This window comes from Peromyscus eremicus, chromosome 10 (assembly GCF_949786415.1).
Source record: "Peromyscus eremicus chromosome 10, PerEre_H2_v1, whole genome shotgun sequence".
Classification (NCBI taxonomy): domain Eukaryota; kingdom Metazoa; phylum Chordata; class Mammalia; order Rodentia; family Cricetidae; genus Peromyscus; species Peromyscus eremicus.
The window spans coordinates 47,588,070-47,605,654 of record NC_081426.1 but is presented as its reverse complement, the minus strand read 5'-3'; the positions used below and the strand labels follow the sequence as shown (position 1 = coordinate 47,605,654).

The 17,585-nt window shown below is 40.4% G+C and overlaps 1 protein-coding gene across 1 annotated transcript in view; it reads right to left on the bottom strand.

Annotated features, from left to right (window-relative positions):
* The window catches only part of Stim2 (stromal interaction molecule 2), a 133,646-nt gene extending 116,661 nt beyond the window's left edge, over positions 1–16,985 (bottom strand). Inside the window, exon 1 of the mRNA XM_059275881.1 lies at positions 16,902–16,985. The gene's annotated coding sequence lies outside the window, so the exon portion shown is untranslated. The remainder of the gene's footprint in view (positions 1–16,901) is intronic.
* Positions 16,986–17,585: the final 600 nt, after the last annotated feature.

Here is a 17,585-nt window from a genome sequence, read left to right as displayed (position 1 = left end):
ATAAACAAGAAAATGACTAGAAAAGAGATTTAGAGATCAATAGGAAAATAAGGTAGGAAGTGCAATCTAAGGCTAGGGACCCAGCACAGTAAGAAAATACTTGTTCACAGCTCTGGGTTCAATCCTGATTATTTAGTAAATAAAAACAAACTGCAATCTTGCCAGTAAAAGAAATGCAGGTAAGGACAGCTGGTCTTAAAAGCAGACCCTTGTGTCTGAAAGCTGGGTGTGTGCTACAACCCAAAGGACTATCTAAAGAGTGGGAATGAAGATAAATCAGAATGCCCAACACCACATTATCACCTGACACAAAAGATCCCCATAGGAAGAATTCTAATTCAACCAATACTTCATGTTTAGTAAACTGCTACTGTCTCAGCCATACTAGCAGACATAGTCAAAGACTTATTAACTGAATTTACCCAAAGTTTTATCATTTTCTTCAGCCAAAATGACAGCCACACTCCAGGCCAGTGCTCAGCCTAAGAAGTAGGAATTAACAATATCAAGTAAGAACAAAAGCTTCCTAACTTTTCAATAGATTAGATGCCGAAAGGTACCATAATGTAGTATTTAGTGAACATAACATCTAGTGTGTACACTAAAAAACTTTGAAAGGGGGAGGGGGGTACTCAGTTCAAATGTGACACAATGTGAACACTTTCTTGTTATAAAACGATAAACCAGGTGGTGGTGCCCATGCCTTTAATACCAGCACTCAGAGGCAGACACAGGAAGATCTCTGAGTTTGATGCCAGCCTGGTCTACAGAGTGAGTTCCAGGACAGCCAAGGCTACACAGAGAAACCTCGTCTCAAAATACAAAAAAAAAAAAAAAAAAAAGAAATGGAAATTAACTTTTCTAAATTACAAATTAAGAACTTGCAAATTATTCTTTCCAATGGCATCTTTTAACAAATACGAAGATGAAAGTCTCGTGGCTTGTAGACTCTCACTCTGAAGCCCACTTACCCAAAAGATCTTGGTGATTTCACTGTAAACTTTATTATGATAAAGCTCTTCATTATGATTAGGAAAAGACTTTCTCTAAACACACTAGTTTTGGAATTGGCATTTAAGTAAAAACAGCTGCTCTTCATCTAGAACTGCAAGACAGACGACTGAATGCATATTTCTTACCTCTGAAGAGAGTCCATTTTCATACATTCACATTATAAATTACACATCCTAGGAGGGCCTTAGTATCTTTTACTCATTTACCAAGTTAGAACATGATGAAAAATCATCCTAATTTTTAGAATCTTAATATTCAAGATAGATGATGAATCTATCATTACTAGCTACCTACCTGAAAATCAACTTTAAAAGACTTAAAATGTAGTTAAACTCTCAATATACTACAAATGCTACCAGATAATTTTATAAGAAAGTATATAAACATAAATATTCATACTATGAAACTGAAAAGACCAACTTATTTGCATGTTTCTGCAAGATTTTAAGATGCATCCTACTATACACACAGACATACATAGGCATGGTAGTGCGCACTTGCTATCTCAGCATTCAGTAAACTTAGGTAGAAGAATCACCACTTTGAAGCCAGCCTGGACTCCAAAGAGAGGCCCTGTCTCAAAAATAAGTAAATAACTATATTGCAGCAACCAGTACAGTGATTGACACATCATCTCAAGTCCCAGCCACTCAGGATGTACAGACGGGGATCATCTGAACCCAGATGTCTAAGGACAGCCTAGACAACCCAGCAAGATCCCATCTCAAATAAATAGAGCATGGCAACAATCTAAATGTCAAAACTAATAGATCTGGGCTCTAATTCTGGTTTATGTAGGATCTTAAAGTTGATCCTAATGTAAAGCACATGTATATGCTTTTTACAAAACTCAAGAAATTAACCACTGTGACCTGTATAACTGATACTGTAAATAAGTAAAAATATCAATAAATAAAAGGCAGTATGCTGCTTGGCTTTAGTTAAAGGAGTCAAGACACTGAATCCTGAGATTACTGGCAGTCATAAATGAGCAAAGTGCCAATCTGTTCTGAGTGCAAGATTTAGTAAAGCTACAGTTGCACAATAATCAAAATATTAAATATGAAACCATGAGAAGAGATTATGACTTTAGTTTTCTAGTAGTGTTCTAGAACATAAAAAGCTAGCACATAACAACATTGTTTCACATACCCTCAAACTAAGAAGCATAATGTAACTTTATAGATGCCTAATAGAGAGCTTATAAGTACTAAACTCATATAACTAGCACTTTTATAAGTTACATTAAGTGTAATATCCTTTTATTTTTATGTGCATGTGTGTGTTCCTGGGTAAGTTTATGGGCAGCAGGAGCTTATATGTTCCTGAGGAGGCCAGGGGGCATCAAATGCCCTGGAAATGGAGTTAAGGTAGTTGTGGACCACCTGACATGGGTGCAGGGAGCCAACCCTAGGTACTCTGCAAGCACAGTAAGTGCTCTAAACTGTGGAGCCATCTCTCCAGCCCCTTAACCAGCACCTAATAAAATGTCTTTTGAAGTCTGAAACACTACAAGTTGAGTAAAATTCCAGGCTTTTAAATAATCACACCAATGTAATTACCCTAGACTCATAAAAAGGAGATTATCCAAGTTCATGACTTAAGACAAATGAGTAATATATTAGTCATAGCTACTCAGTTTATATAAGTGAAAACTGAAAGTTGATCCCACAACATTTCTCTACTAGAAGCTAGCAGTCACAAATAAAGATGAGTTACACAGTTCTTCCTCAAAGTATGACATTCCAAAACTTTCATGTATCACTAAACATAGATCTAGTAGGAGCAGACGCCAATAACTAAATCATACTATATTCCAGACTACCTGACCACCTGTTCTTAAAAACTGGACATTGTCAAAAAATAGATAAATCATTAATCATGATACAGATTAAAGGTTTCAGGAGCCACAATAGACTCCAAAAGCAAACCTTCAGGTCGTTAAGTACTTATGAGCTATGGGACAACTTTTTAAAAACACTCTAATAGATACCTGAGCAGTCAAGGAGTCACATGTCACTGAGGATAATTGGGAAGACTTATGAAAGAAAACCACAGACAAGTAGGATCCATGTCAAATGTTGCCCGTTGCTGTACCTTCAACTTTCAAAGAAGTGCACTGAACACAAAATATTCCCAACAAATATTCACCAGTTGAATTACAAATATTTGGAATAGTCTTTGAGAGACAGGACAATCCAAGATGACAGAACATAAAGCAAAATAAAGGAAAAAGAGAGCCCAATTTTCCAGACGTATACTTAAGATACACAGATCAACAGTTTATCTCCTCCAGAAACCTCACACCAAGTTTAGATCTAACTAGTGACATGGAAAAATTAAGTTTTACTTCTGAACATGGCATGTAAGAGAAGCCAGTGTCAATTACAAGATTATTGCTTCATCTAGCCCCAATGACTGAGTTTAAAACAAACATGGAAGCTGGGCGGTGGTGGCGCACGCCTTTAATCCCAGCACTTGGAAGGCAGAGGCAGGCGGGTCTCTGTGAGTTCAAGGCCAGCCTGGGCTACAGACGAGAGAGCGAGAGAGCGAGAGAGCAAGAGAGCGAGAGAGCAAGAGAGAGAGAATGAGAACGGTTGAAGTGGAAAAAGTCAAGTAAAAATGCTGTTAACTGGGCATTCCCTTGATAATGTAAAACACCTTTATATAATCTTCACAACAGCCCTACACAGTACCTAAAGCACTTTAAATACTACCCCCCCCCCAAATCACAACACTTTTCCAAAGCTCATAAAACTAATTATGTAAGTGCCATTCCTCCCTCCTTTTTCCTCGAAGAATCAGACAGGAGACACAACATGCAGAGTAAAGTGAGCCCCTTCTCCCAGCTGTAGGAGGAGGAGGCATGTTTGTCCTAAACAAAGGTAACAAACCGGCCTGACCTATGAGGCAGGAGAAGAAGTATGCTGGGGTTCGCTAGGAACACTGTGTCAGAATGATGAACACCACACAAGGCTTCAGGAACAATCTAAGAACGGTCTTTGTTTCCTGTTACTGCCACAGCCGCGTCCCAATCCACACACAAGCCAAATCAATTCTAACTCCAAACTACCTAAATTCTTCCTCTTCCCTCAAATTCTACAACACTCCCAATGGACAGGGTATCCACCTGCCTAGACCAGGCTTCCCATTAACATTCCATCACCTACAAACAGCAGCCAACAGAGCTTAAACAGAATTCATGCAAAACATGGAACCCTGCACACTTCCCAAGGGCAGGCAGTGCTAATCACTTATGAAATAGCATAAAGAGCCAACAAAATAAAGAGTAAAAGCAACACATATGCAGCAATCCCATTTCTAGGTATCTAGTAAAAAGAACTGAAAGTAGGGTATCAGAGAGAAATCAGCACATGCATATTGGTAACATTACTTACAGCAGGCAAAATGTGTCTATGGATGGGTGGGTGGGTGGATGGGTGGATGGGTGGGTGGGTGGATGAATGGATGGATGGGTGGATAGATGAGTGGATAGATGGATGGGTGAGTGGGGGAGTGTGGGGAGTGGATGGATGAATGGATAGATGGATGAGTAAGTGGGGGGGTGGATGGATATCTGAATGGGTGGGTGGGTGGATGGATGGATGAGTGGTTGGAGAAAATGGGGTCTGTATATAAAATAAAGTGTCTGCCTTAAGAAACTCTGTTAAATGTTACAACATTTGACAAGGATAAACCTTGAGGACATTTAGTCAAATAACAACTTAGTAACAATTTGACAGATACTGATACATCAGATACAGATACATCAAGTACCTAACGTAAACAAATTCAGAGAAACAAAAATTTATAATGGCAGTTACCAGCAGTTGGGGAAATAAAATTAACAGGTATAGCTTTAGTTTGATAAGACAAAAAAGTTCTGGTAAGCAACAATTTAAAACTATCTAACAGCACCAAAAATATACACTAAAAGTAGTTTTATTTTATATATTTTCTATCATGGCCTAAAAAAACTGTGGAGGCCAAACAACAACAATAATTAGTTCTATCATTTCACTTCCCTCCTTGAAATTCTTCACTGCTTCCCATCACCCTCTGAAAAAGCCCAACATGGGGAAAGATCTACAAAGTTCTGTACCATCTGGTCCTACTCTCTTCAGCAGCCAGATCTCATCCTGATCTTCCCCCTCTAAATATGCTCAGACAAAGCATCTCTCTCTCTCTCTCTCTCTCTCTCTCTCTCTCTCTCTCTCTCTCTCTCTCTCTCTCTCTCTGACAGCATGTTCATGCAGGCATGTGAAGATACACATGGGGTTGTGCTGTGTGCCCCTAACATATAAAGTACAGAGGCTGACACTGGGTATCTTCCTCAACTGCTTTTCCACCTGATTTTCTGAGACACTATCTCTCACTGAACCAGGAGTCCATGGTTCAGCTACTCTGGCTTGCCAATGAACTCCAGGGGATCTGCCAATCTCCACCTCCCCAGATCTGGTATTACACTCGTGTTGCCATGCCCAGCTTTTTACACTGGTGCTCTTTACTGACTGAACCATCTCTCCTACCCAAAATGGATGTTTTTGTAATTCAAATTCTCTTGCCTCAGGATCTCTAACTAAGCAACTATTACCTCTACGTGGTATTCTATCTCTCAACTCTGCAATGACTAGTCCTTCAAACACTATATTAAAAATATGGGCTTAAGCCAGTGCACACGCCTTTAATCCAAACACCCCTGAAACACAGGCAGGCAGATCACTTAACTTCAAGTTTGAGGCCAGCCTGGTCTGCACAGTGAGTTCCTGGACAGCCAGATACACATTAAGACCCTGTCTCAAAAACACAAAACAAAACAAAAAGAACATATATGATCTTCAGAGAGCAAGAAAGTTGAATCAGTAGTTAGGAGTACAAACTTACAGAGAGCCTGTGTTTAGTTCCCTGATTGGAGAGCTCACCGTGCAAGGAACTCCAGCTCCAGGGGATCTGACGCCCTTTTCTGGCCTCCATGGGCACTACATCCACATGCACAAACTTACACACACACACACACACACACACACCCCAAAAATATTTTAAAAGTAAATTCAAAACTGTACTAAAACATGACTTTCTAGCTAGTGAGCCATCAGCAGGTAAAGGTGCTTGCTGCCAAGCCTGACAATTTCAGTTCAATCCCTGTAACTGGGGGCAGGGGAGGGGAGGTGCAGAGAGAAGGAGAGGGAGGGAGAGAATGTAATTTTTTATATGAATTTCTTAAAAGCTTCCCCAACTAGCCCACCACCTAAATTAACAGGTGCCCCACATCATCTCATCCACAATATTTTCTATTTCATGTATTCTCTTTTGTTCCTTAACAGGTATGTCTCATAATTTTAAAATATTAATTATTGCCCAACTTAAATATTAATATAAGCTCTGAGAACAAGAGCCTTATAATCTTATTCATCAATGTTCTCAACACTTTTAATAAGCCTATATAATACACTTGACATCCAAGTATTCACTGACTTCACATTTAAAATTACTCTAAGCACATACTTAGCTTGAAAAGGCCCTTGGGACAAATCTCCAACTCCAAAAATAATTTTTAAAATCATCTCCTGAGGTTATTACATATAAAAATACACATTTTTAAGAGTGTAAAAAAATAAATAAATTGCCTGAAGAGTTATTGAAAGTTGTTAAGGTAAATGTGTTTTCTAGTTTAATCTTTCCTATTTTTTTTTTTTTTTTTTTTTTGGTTTTTCGAGACAGGGTTTCTCTGTGTAGCTTTGCGCCTTTCCTGGAACTCACTTGGTAGCCCAGGCTGGCCTCGAACTCACAGAGATCCGCCTGGCTCTGCCTCCCAAGTGCTGGGATTAAAGGCGTGCGCCACCACCGCCCGGCTTAATCTTTCCTATTTTTTAAATTTTCTGTAATAAACTTTTAAGTTCAGAAATTGAGTTTTTATTGCTGACATTTCAACTACAAAATACCATAAAGTCTTTTGGTTAGCTAAAATAACGAAGGCAAACTGGGGGTGTAGCTCAGTGCTAGAGTGCTTGCCTACTGCGTGCAAGGCCCTGGGTTCAAGCCTCAGCACCACAAACAATAAAATAAAACAAATACAAAATAGCTTAGCTAAAGAGTCTTAAAAAGACTCTTAAAGTCTTAAGAGTCTTAAAAAACATCCCAGTATTTTCTGATTTCACTGCCTATAAATAGCGCCATTTTTCTACACTCTTGTAACTTATTCTTTGAGACTTTCATACATGTACACAATGCATTATGATCATTTTCTCTAACTTCTCCCCGACTTTGCCAACAAGTCCTCCTCCCAACTTCACACTTTCTTCATATAATGTTTGTTAATATCTCACGGCATCCATTTCATGCTGCCCACATTCTCATACGGCATCCACTGATGCAGGGGTGCCCTACTAGGAGTCACCCCAATGAAAACTGGCTGTCTTTCCCAGCCACCATTTGCCAACAGCTCCTTAGCTAGGGTGGGCTTCCTTTTGAATGGCTTAATATTGTACAGGTTCTGCCTGTAATCATAGCTACAGTCAGTTTTTGACCACTAACAATCTGATTATTTAGATCACAGAAGTGTCTTAAACAATACTGTTATTTATTCTGTGTGTGTGCAATCGAGTATGCATGTATGCACACAGGATAGAAATTAATCTTGGTTATTGTTCCATAGGCTCCATCTACCTACTTTTTTGAGATAGTATCTGTCTCTGAACTAGTGCTTACTAAGTAGCCTAGGCTGGTAGGCCAGCTAACCCCAAGGATCCTCACAGGTCTCTACCTCCTAGTGCTGGGATAACAAGTACATGCCACCACAAGCAGCAATTTTACACCAGTTCTGGTGATGGAACACTCGCAGACAGATGCTTATAATCAACTTCCTTCGAGACTGAGCTATTACCCCAGCCTCATATTTAATTTACTTTTAATGTCACAAAAAGGGATGGGAACGCAGTTTTGTAGCAGCAGGCAAGACCATGTGTCCAATTCCCAGGACTGCCCTGATGAATACATAAAAGTAACAAAAAAGTACCTTACTAATACTCAGCAAGCCTCAGCACATTTCTACAACCATCTCTCATCAGTACGTATGGACAAAGTGGGGAACAGCTTTAGAAATAACTGAGTACTTACATTTGCCAGGTCTATATTAAGAAGACTATTAACTCTTTTATCTTTAAACCCCATTCTAAAGATACAGAAATATAGATGCTAACACATTAAGTCACCTACCTATAATTATAAACCATTATCAGATTGGGATTCAAACTGATAAAAATCCGCTATGGTCTACAGGCTGTAGTTTTAACCAAATCACATTACATAAAAGAAGAACAAACTTATACCCCAGATAAAAGTTGGATGAATCTTAAAACCACATTCCATCCAATAAGGAATATTCACAAAAAAACAAAGCACGAACACAAATTCCCACTTACTGAGGATACTGACTTTTTGCAGCACACTACAGATATATCACTGGGCTTCAGAATCTGTATATTACATAGGAATGATCTTTAAAACTTTAGAGTATGCCGGGCAGTGGTGGCACATGCCTTTCATCCCAGCACACGGGAGGCAGAGGCAGGCGGATCTCTGTGAGCTTGAGGCCAGCCTGGTCTACAGGGCAAGATCCAGGACAGGCTCCAAAGCTACAAAGAGAAACCTTGTCTTAAAAAAAAAAAAAAAAAAAAACCCACAACTTTAGGATATTTCACAGCAAATTTTGATTAATAACAAAAAAAAATGAAGATGTAATCCAAAGGCCAATGGACTTGACAACTGAAGTGTATATAGCTATTTTAGGTGTACTATTTGATTTGATAAGAGTGTAAGCGTGAAACAGTCATCATTATCATGTTTGGTCAATGTATCAATTAACTCACATCTTTACCTTTACTTTTGGTATGAGATAAACCTATTTATGATGTACTCTCTTACGAAATCTAAAGTAACCTGGAGACCTCCATTCTACTACATTCGACAGTGTTAGATCCCACACAAGTGACACCATGCAGTATTTATCCTTCTGTGTCTGTTTTATTTATTTCTGATTTGTTTTATTTAGCAGAATGCTTTCCAGATTCATCTATACTGCCACAATTAGCAGAATTTCCTTCTTTCAATGGCTGAAGTATGTGTTTTCTTTATCCATTCTTCCATCAACAAACATTAATATCCCGTTATCTATATGTATATGTATGTCATACTTTCTCATCCATTCTTCATCAACAGACATTTCAGTTGTTTCCACATCTTGGTGAATCTGAAAAACGCTGACAAAGAACATGAAAGTACAGATATCTCTAGTGTATTCCTAGTAAACATAGCAATGTAAACAGATAAGCTACAAAATTAACGCTTTCTTATATTGTGCAAATACATTCCCAGGCAAGTTTCAGGTTTACTGTTCTTACAATAATGTTTTCTTAAGGCAAACTGCAGCATCTTTATATCCCCAGTTCCTCAAGTCATGGTTACCACACAACAGTCGTTAAATAGTGTGTAAAATTTTATACAAACACCCACTAAAAACTGGCTTTTTCCTTTACTTCTCCTGAGTTCTTCCTCAGACCCATTCTCGAAATCCTACGGTCTGAATGCACATCAGACAGCAAACTCACAAACACAAAGCAGAAGAGCTCAAAGATGACCAGAATGAGGAGACAGAGAAACTTACACTTTAATGGAAAAATCAGTCGTTTGCTAGAGGAAAACAAGAATAAAGGAGGCGGATCAAGATCATCTAGGGACTTAGTATCAGCTGTTTTTAAAAGGAAAGAGAAACAGTAGAGGGAAGAAAACACTGATCTGTAAAACATACAATGTTGAACAGAAGATAACTTCTGAAAACTTCAAAAAAGGGCAGGTATGGTCACACACACTGTAAAACTCCCAGCACTGGGGAGGAGGAAGCAGGAGGATTAGAAGGAGCTTCTCTTCTCATCCTACCCCCACCCTACAACAACCACCAGAAATGGCTTTGTTCTGTCTGTGTGTTGTGGCGACACCACAGTTTTTACACTGCTGAGGATAGAAGCCAGTGCTCGGGACACCCGAAACCAACTCTGTTCCTAACCCAACACCACTAGCTGGTGCATCACAAATCTAGTTCAAGACTAGCCTACAGAAAATGAAAAAAGACTAGATTAAGCTACATAGCAAGACCCTATCTGTCAAAGAAAGAACAGAAATTCAAGCACTGAAAATCTGTTTTCACTCTCTGAGAATCACTTGACAAATACAAATCACTGTCATTACTCTAAGGATTTTTTTAATGAGATTGTTTAATATTCAGAAATCACGTAAATAAGATTCACTGCCAGCATTTTTAAATTAAAAAACCCAGCACTTAATTCAGTAAGAGTTTTTGAAGTGTTTCATTTACATAATGGCAAGTTCAAGAAGATCAGAGAGAGACAGAGAAAGCGAAAATAACTGGAGGCAAACAGTTGCACAGAGGCCAAGATCTGCAGCACACATAAAGATCAGCTCATATGCAAGCACTCAGGCAGGCCCATCCCAGAAAACTGCTGGTCGGGTTTGGGAGGTGCCCTGGACCTGAGGGAAAAGCTGGCATGGGGAAAACTGGTTACCCCTCTCTTTAGGAACACTCAATCCTCACTATTAACATCCTGAAAATCCCTTTATCGTTAATCCAAAGTAAGTTCCCTGAAAATTACATGATTGACAAAGCCTAGCTGAAAGAAAATTATTCTGGGGATGGTAGCCCTGATGGCTGTGCAGTAACTCTGAAAAGGCCAAATGAAAAAAAGCCAGAAGTCAAATCAATCATTGGCCTAGGGTTCCCTACTCCAGCAGAACTTTCCTAGTAATGAAGTTCTCTGAGGAGGAAATAAATGTTCAGCTGGAAGAACACAAGATTGAGAAGTGTGGTTTAGCAGAGAACCATCCTTACAATCATCAACAAAGACTCCTATCAAGGAAAGTGGTTACTGAAAGTCAGACTAGAATATGTCAAGAACTGACATCATAAGATCAAAATGGAGAAGGCAAAAACAACCCACTGAAGTTTGGTGTTAGAGATGATCATCTACAAACCAGGCTTGAACCTCACACAGGAAATTCAACAGTGAATTTTGAAACAAATAATAAGCCAGTACTCAGAAGACTCAGTTGCTCTAGAGGAGACTCAAGATGAAAGAACATGCTAATACATGGTACAAGCTCAACCTGGACACAGTCATTCTTTAATACAGAATTTAAAAAAATACTAAAATACAGAATACAAGGCTTTATGTAAACATGCAAACAGATCCTCTTTAGCTATCAGTGTTTTGGTTTATCAGACAGTTAGCAAGTATATTTGTGATGTTTTGTTGTTAACAACTTTGCAAATCATCACAGAAGCCAAATTATACACACAATACCTAACTTTGAAATGATAAATAGACACACTTGAAGTGAAAAAGACACTATGTTCCTTCTGGGAGTTTTCAAAGGTTTGTACTAATTTAAATCATTCTAGAAACTCTGAGATTAAAAAATAAAAAACAGCCAGGCTCCTGGCTAACACAAGACTAAAACTAACTTTCTAAAACTTCTTGCAAGTGTTTTCAGAGCCACTGAGTAACTGAAGTCCTCTCCTCCTGCACTGCTTCCTAACTGCCCTCTTACCAACTTCATCCGCCCACTTCCACCCACCCAGAACTCATTTTCTCAAATACAGGCCATTCTCATGCTCAAACACCACAGTTCCTCTCCTCCTTGATGACAGGTTAAAAGACTCAGAACTCAAGAGTTTATGAACAAAACTCTTGGGTTATTCAAAATATCTTCTGATTTGCCCTAAAACATTGAAGTAACTTTACATTCTCCAGAGTTATGTACATATTTAGTATTTTTAAATGTCTTTAATTACAAAATAAATTTTTCAGGTCAGCTTTCCAAGTTAACAAACAAAATCAATGTGCTAAAAAATTTTACCACATTTTTCTGATTGCTTCCCATATTCCCTAGCACATGGCTGAGAAACCCAATTTTAGATATGCTTACATTTCCCTACACACTAACTACACTGTGGAGCACTTGATAATCTGGACCCAACCTTTTCTCCTTTCCTTTACACACACTCTAGGCAGTTAACTTCCTCCTTATTCTCATATTTGCCTCCTCTTGGAAGGCCCTTCCATTCACCTCTACATGAAGTATATTATATATACCTGGGGCTACCAAATTCTACAGAAGCCTCTTCCTTTTCCCAACAGTATGCACTCCATTATTATGCTAATCAAAGTTGGCCTCCAGTTGTTCAGATTTATAAGCATATACAACATATAGTCATAAAGCATCCATTGTCTTGTGTTTTGTATGAAAGTAATGCTCTGACAGATTTAGTCTCAGATCTAAAAAGACTGATGCATAGGAAGCAGTAAGCACTTTACAGACACCTAGTAATAGTTTAGTTAATGCACCTGTTATTTCCCAACCTGTGCTAGCCTGGGTTCCCAGTGAGCAGACACGGGGCCTACCCTTGCGTGTATTCGTTCATATCTCTAGTTTGCTATCTCTTGCACATATTCAGTAACAGGTTGATAAAACTTATCAAATTAAAAATAATCTCGTAGTAAGTTCCTAACTTGGTCCAAACTCTAATGAATATCAAAAGTAGCTTATTAAACATTATTGGTTAATAATTTTAATTCACTTAATCAGTCTATACTTTATTGCATGCATAAATATGTATCTCCAAGCATAACTCCAAAAGTATTCACATATTAACAATGACTACCCCAATATCCAAAATAGTAGTTACTCATGAGTCTAAATTACCTAAAAACATTAGCATTAACCCCACCCACAAATTAAGTCACCAGCAATTATCTCTGTTTATTCTTTTTATATAAAAATAAGCTTTTTTTTTTTTTTTGGTTTTTGGTTTTAAGAAAGGGTTTCTCTGTGTAGCCCTGGCCTTCCTGGAACTTCCTCTTTAGACCAGGCTGGACTCAACTCAAAGATTCTCTTACCTCTGCCTCCCAAGTGCTGGGATTAGAGGCTTGCACCACCGCCACCACCACCACCACCACCCAGTCCAAGTAGAAGCTAAATCTTAAACCCTTATTTCCAACTGGCATTTATGAGATCCTCAACAGTGACCAATGGGATTCCTGAGAGTCTTAAACAAGGAATGAGATGTTTCTAAACAAGGTATAACTAATTTTAAACATGCAGAATAGATGAAACTCAAATAGAGATAAGCAGGTCCTGTGGCTAGTAATACAATGTAAGCACAGCAATGGCCAAAGACTGGAGAAGAAAAAGAAACAGCAGGAGGACATCAAAAGAAGGCTCATGGAAAACACACTCAGTGTTACAATGTAAACACTAGCACAGGGCAGCCTAGTGAAGAGCATGACTCCACGGGGCATACATACAGCACACTCCAGCCAACCAGTCACTCAAATATGGCATTAATAAAGTAGTGTCTACTGGAGAAGTCTTGGGAATGCAAGATGAGTGACAATTAAAAGCTTGAATTAATATTTTTCCAATGGTAACCTGAAAAATTCTCATCTAAATTAGTGGAAGCCCCGCAGCATGGGTGTTTTTAACACTTCTGGATAAAGTGGCCCTTCGAAATGGTATTATACTTTCAACTAAGAGTATTTTAAGATTTTGTTGAGATTTTAATACGTCTAAAGACATATCCTAAAGTCTTCATTTTATACTAATAATATACCGAATCAGTGAAGTGATAAATAAAAATCTTATGATAAAAATCTTTAAACACTAAAAAATGTTACTCTAAAGCCAAGTGGCAGTAGCGAATGCCTTTAATCCCAGCACTCAGGAGGCAGAGACAGACATATCTCTGTGAGTTCAAGGTCAGCCTGGTCTACAGAGTGAGATTCAGGACAAGCACCAAAACTACACAGAGAAACTCTGTCTCAAAAAAGAAAAAAAAAAAGAATGTTAAGAGCATTTTAAAGCTAATGGTTATTTTAAAATTCTGAAACACTTAGATCTGTGCATGTGTGTGTGAAAAAATAGTGTTAAATTATTCTATATATTTTCTCAAATTGTGTTTTGTATACATACACATACATATACATATATACGTGCGTGGGGGGGCTTACTTTTGCCCTTCCAAGATTTCTTATAAACCATTATTTTAATATTTTGATCTCAACCACTCCCCACTAAGGTCAATCCATTAATGTTGTATGTGTTAAACAAAAGTACTGATTTAGAATATAATCTGTCAGCTTCAAGTCATCAAACCTTAATCTGAATTAGATTTCAAACATTTGAATTACTTTTTTAACTAAATATGTGTGTATGCACACATACAATTTAAAATTTTACCATGTGATATTATAAATATTGTTCTACCTTATTAAAACATTTAAGATAATGTATCTATTTATTTTTATGGTGTCACTGCCTATCTCTGCAAGAATTCTTTTCTTGCTCCAAACAAAGAGCAAGCCAGATTGAAAAGACAATTTAATCTTAAAATACACTAACATAAAACCTTTGTAAGGTAAGCCTCGATGAAAAGGTGTCTTTTAGACTGTATTAATGAGGCAAATTTCTAAGACGTTTCTAACGGTTAAGTATTAAAAATACTAATCTGGAGAAGAAAACAGAAAGTGGTTTGACTGTCAGTTTACGCAGTACCAACAGTGAAATGACAGCTTTAACTGGGAACCACTGAGAAAAATTCTCTCACAATTCGTTCAAAAATTTTCAAATTTCAAAATCCACATAAAATGTAGTTCTCTTACAACTGATGCTCCTATCTTTATCTATCCATGAACAGAGTCTAGAACATAACCGGGCAGTACCTTGGGTTTGTCTGTGGCTCCACTTCCTGAAGTGTAAAATATCACCATCAATTTATGTTCCAGGCTTAATATAACAAGTGGAACCATAAAAGAGAACTGCCCTCAAAACAACTGCCATAACTATATTCTAATTTCACAAATGGTTTTCAATATACATTCCCAAAACGCCAGCCCTACTGACTATATTTACATAAACGTACATAAACGTATTAAAATTACTATGATTCAATTTGGATACCATGCAGTCTTATAAACTGAAACGTTAAATGGAAATGTTTAACTTTTTAAAAATAATACTAGAACAAAAGGAAAAAAACTTGAGGTCAACAGAAATAATTCCAAGGTTAACATAATTTCAGTAAACTTCAGTTAAAGGCACTTCCACACAAATTCATTGTGTGATAAGTCTGATTTTTTTCCCACTAAGAATCACTTTGTCTTTTCCACTATGCCACAAGTGACTTCAGAGAAAATTACAAGGGTTTCAGCTTATTAAAATTCCATCTGCACTTATTTTCTTAATACGATGTTCTCGGCATAGCATACTTGTTAAAATAAACAGTCAATAGACACCAGAATTCTAGATCACTGCCTTTCTGCCAATTACATTCGATAAGGCATTATGCAATTATCTATTAATCAAACATTCCTTTAAAAAAAAAAAAACTACACTCCTATAGCTTAGAAGCCGAAGCAATTCTGTTCCATTCCCACGGGAGGCAGTAAGCCCTCAACCCACCGTCCTACTTAACTAGTTTATCACTGCTCCCTTCTACACTTGCCACATTTTTATTAGAAAATAACTATCCGAGCATGAAACTATCCAATCTACCCCTCCCTCACAGTATTATATACCTAAAGAGGACCATTCTATAATCGTTTCTCCAAGTGATGGGTCCCCTGTGTCAGCTGAACAGGCTCTGCTAAGTTTTTGAGTACCTTAAATAAGCTGATCATTATGTTCTACACCCTACAACTCCCACATTGCCTGACAACATCCTCCTTCTCTCTACAACAGGAAATAGCCTGTCACAGAACTAAAGAAAGGCTGCTTCCATCTAAAGTCTCCTGAACACTTCCCAGAGCAGCTGTTAGGGACTAACTACCAGGCGCCTCTTGGGCTATCATAGTAGTTAAATTAATAGTGGGTCATCTTCTTCCTCTTTAATCTTGCTATTCCTCCAGAAAATCTAGAGATCTACCTTAAAAAATAAACACAGGAGGAAGAAAAAGAAAGTTACTCTAGCTCCACCACTTTGCCCCAGGAAATCATTTCAGGACCTTTACATCATTGCTTAAACCACACCAGATCAGTTATATAAGACAATGAAAAAGCATACAGTTTTCTACTTCACCTTACCAAACATATTTGCAAGTTTTCAGTAAGCGCGCTAGAACGTTCTCATGTAAAAGATGCTGGTGCACTCCATCAGAACTATGCTGCCCAAATCCACGTCACAAATCTCCTGCACTTGGTAAATTTTAGGTGTGTTTCTGGTTTACCTGCTGCGCCTTCTGCACCCTTTCTCACCCAGTGATGCTCTCAAACGGCATATACTCTCCAGCCCCTCAAAACGGCCTCGTAGCCCACAAAAACACACACACCAGACTTTCACGTTTCTTCATCACCACTAATGCCACTAGGTGCTGTGGCTCTCAAAGAATCTCCTCAGCAGCTTCCCCTGGGACAAGGCGCTCAGCCCGGCTCTCAATCGCCAAGACTCTGCCAGCTGCCTTTGCAAAGGCAGCAGAGGCCGACTCCATACCGCATTGCTGCTGGGGCTGCTGCTACCGCCTACTTTCTCCCGCAGCTTTAGAGAAGAGGGGGAAATGAGCGCAGTCCCCTCCAGACCCCAGCGGCCCCCTTGGGCAGCACGAAAGAGAAACCAGTGCATCGCTCAGCGGGGAAGCTCGCAGAAACCCCACTAACAAGGGCGGAGAAGCCGCAGTCAAGGGGCCAGCCGGGTGGACGAGGAAAGCGTCCCGAGTGCGACGGCCGGCGCCAAGGCAACCGCGGGGCGCCCCCTCGGGGTCCGGGATGGGGTCCGGCCGGGGGGTCCCGCCAAGCCCGCCCGCCCGCCACCGCGCGGGCCTCACCTGTCAGCAGCGCCTGGCGCTCGCCCGCAGCCGCCGCCGCCGCCGCCGCCGAAGGAGACGCAGCCGCTCCGGCCGACCCCGACGCGCGCCGCCCGCGGAGGTGCCGGGGCACCAGGTCGCATCCGTCCGCCGCGCCGGCCACCAACAGCCCGAAGAGCAGCAGCGAAGCCCAGCGCCGCCGGAGACGGCAGCCCGAGGCCCGGCCGGGGGCAGCGGCGGGAGGAGCGCTCGCGGGAGCCGCCGGCCACTCGCTCGCCGCCAGCTGCCCCGGGCCCCGCCGCCTCGGAAGCGGACTCCCGCCGGGCGCTAGCCCGCTCCCTTCACCGGCGGCCCGCGGAGCTCGGCTCCCCGCCGCGTTCATTGGTTCCGGTTATTTAAAAAAAAAAAAAAAGTGGGGGAGCGCTGTGGCACGGCGTCTTCCGACCCGGCGCGACACCCGCGCAGCTGCCGCGGCGACACCGGGATCCGCTGCTCTGGCGCGGCCAAGCCCCAGCCCAGCACCCGCGCCGCCGCCGCCGCCGGCCGCCGCGGCGCATCCCCCCGCCCCCTCCGGCCCGCGCCCGCCGTAGTACCACGCTCGGCCGGGACACCTCCCTCCCCTCACACACTAGCTCGCATACCAAGCCCCCGCCTTCCTCAGCTCGGGCCACCGCGCAGGCGCGACGCGGCGGGACTGCGCGTGCG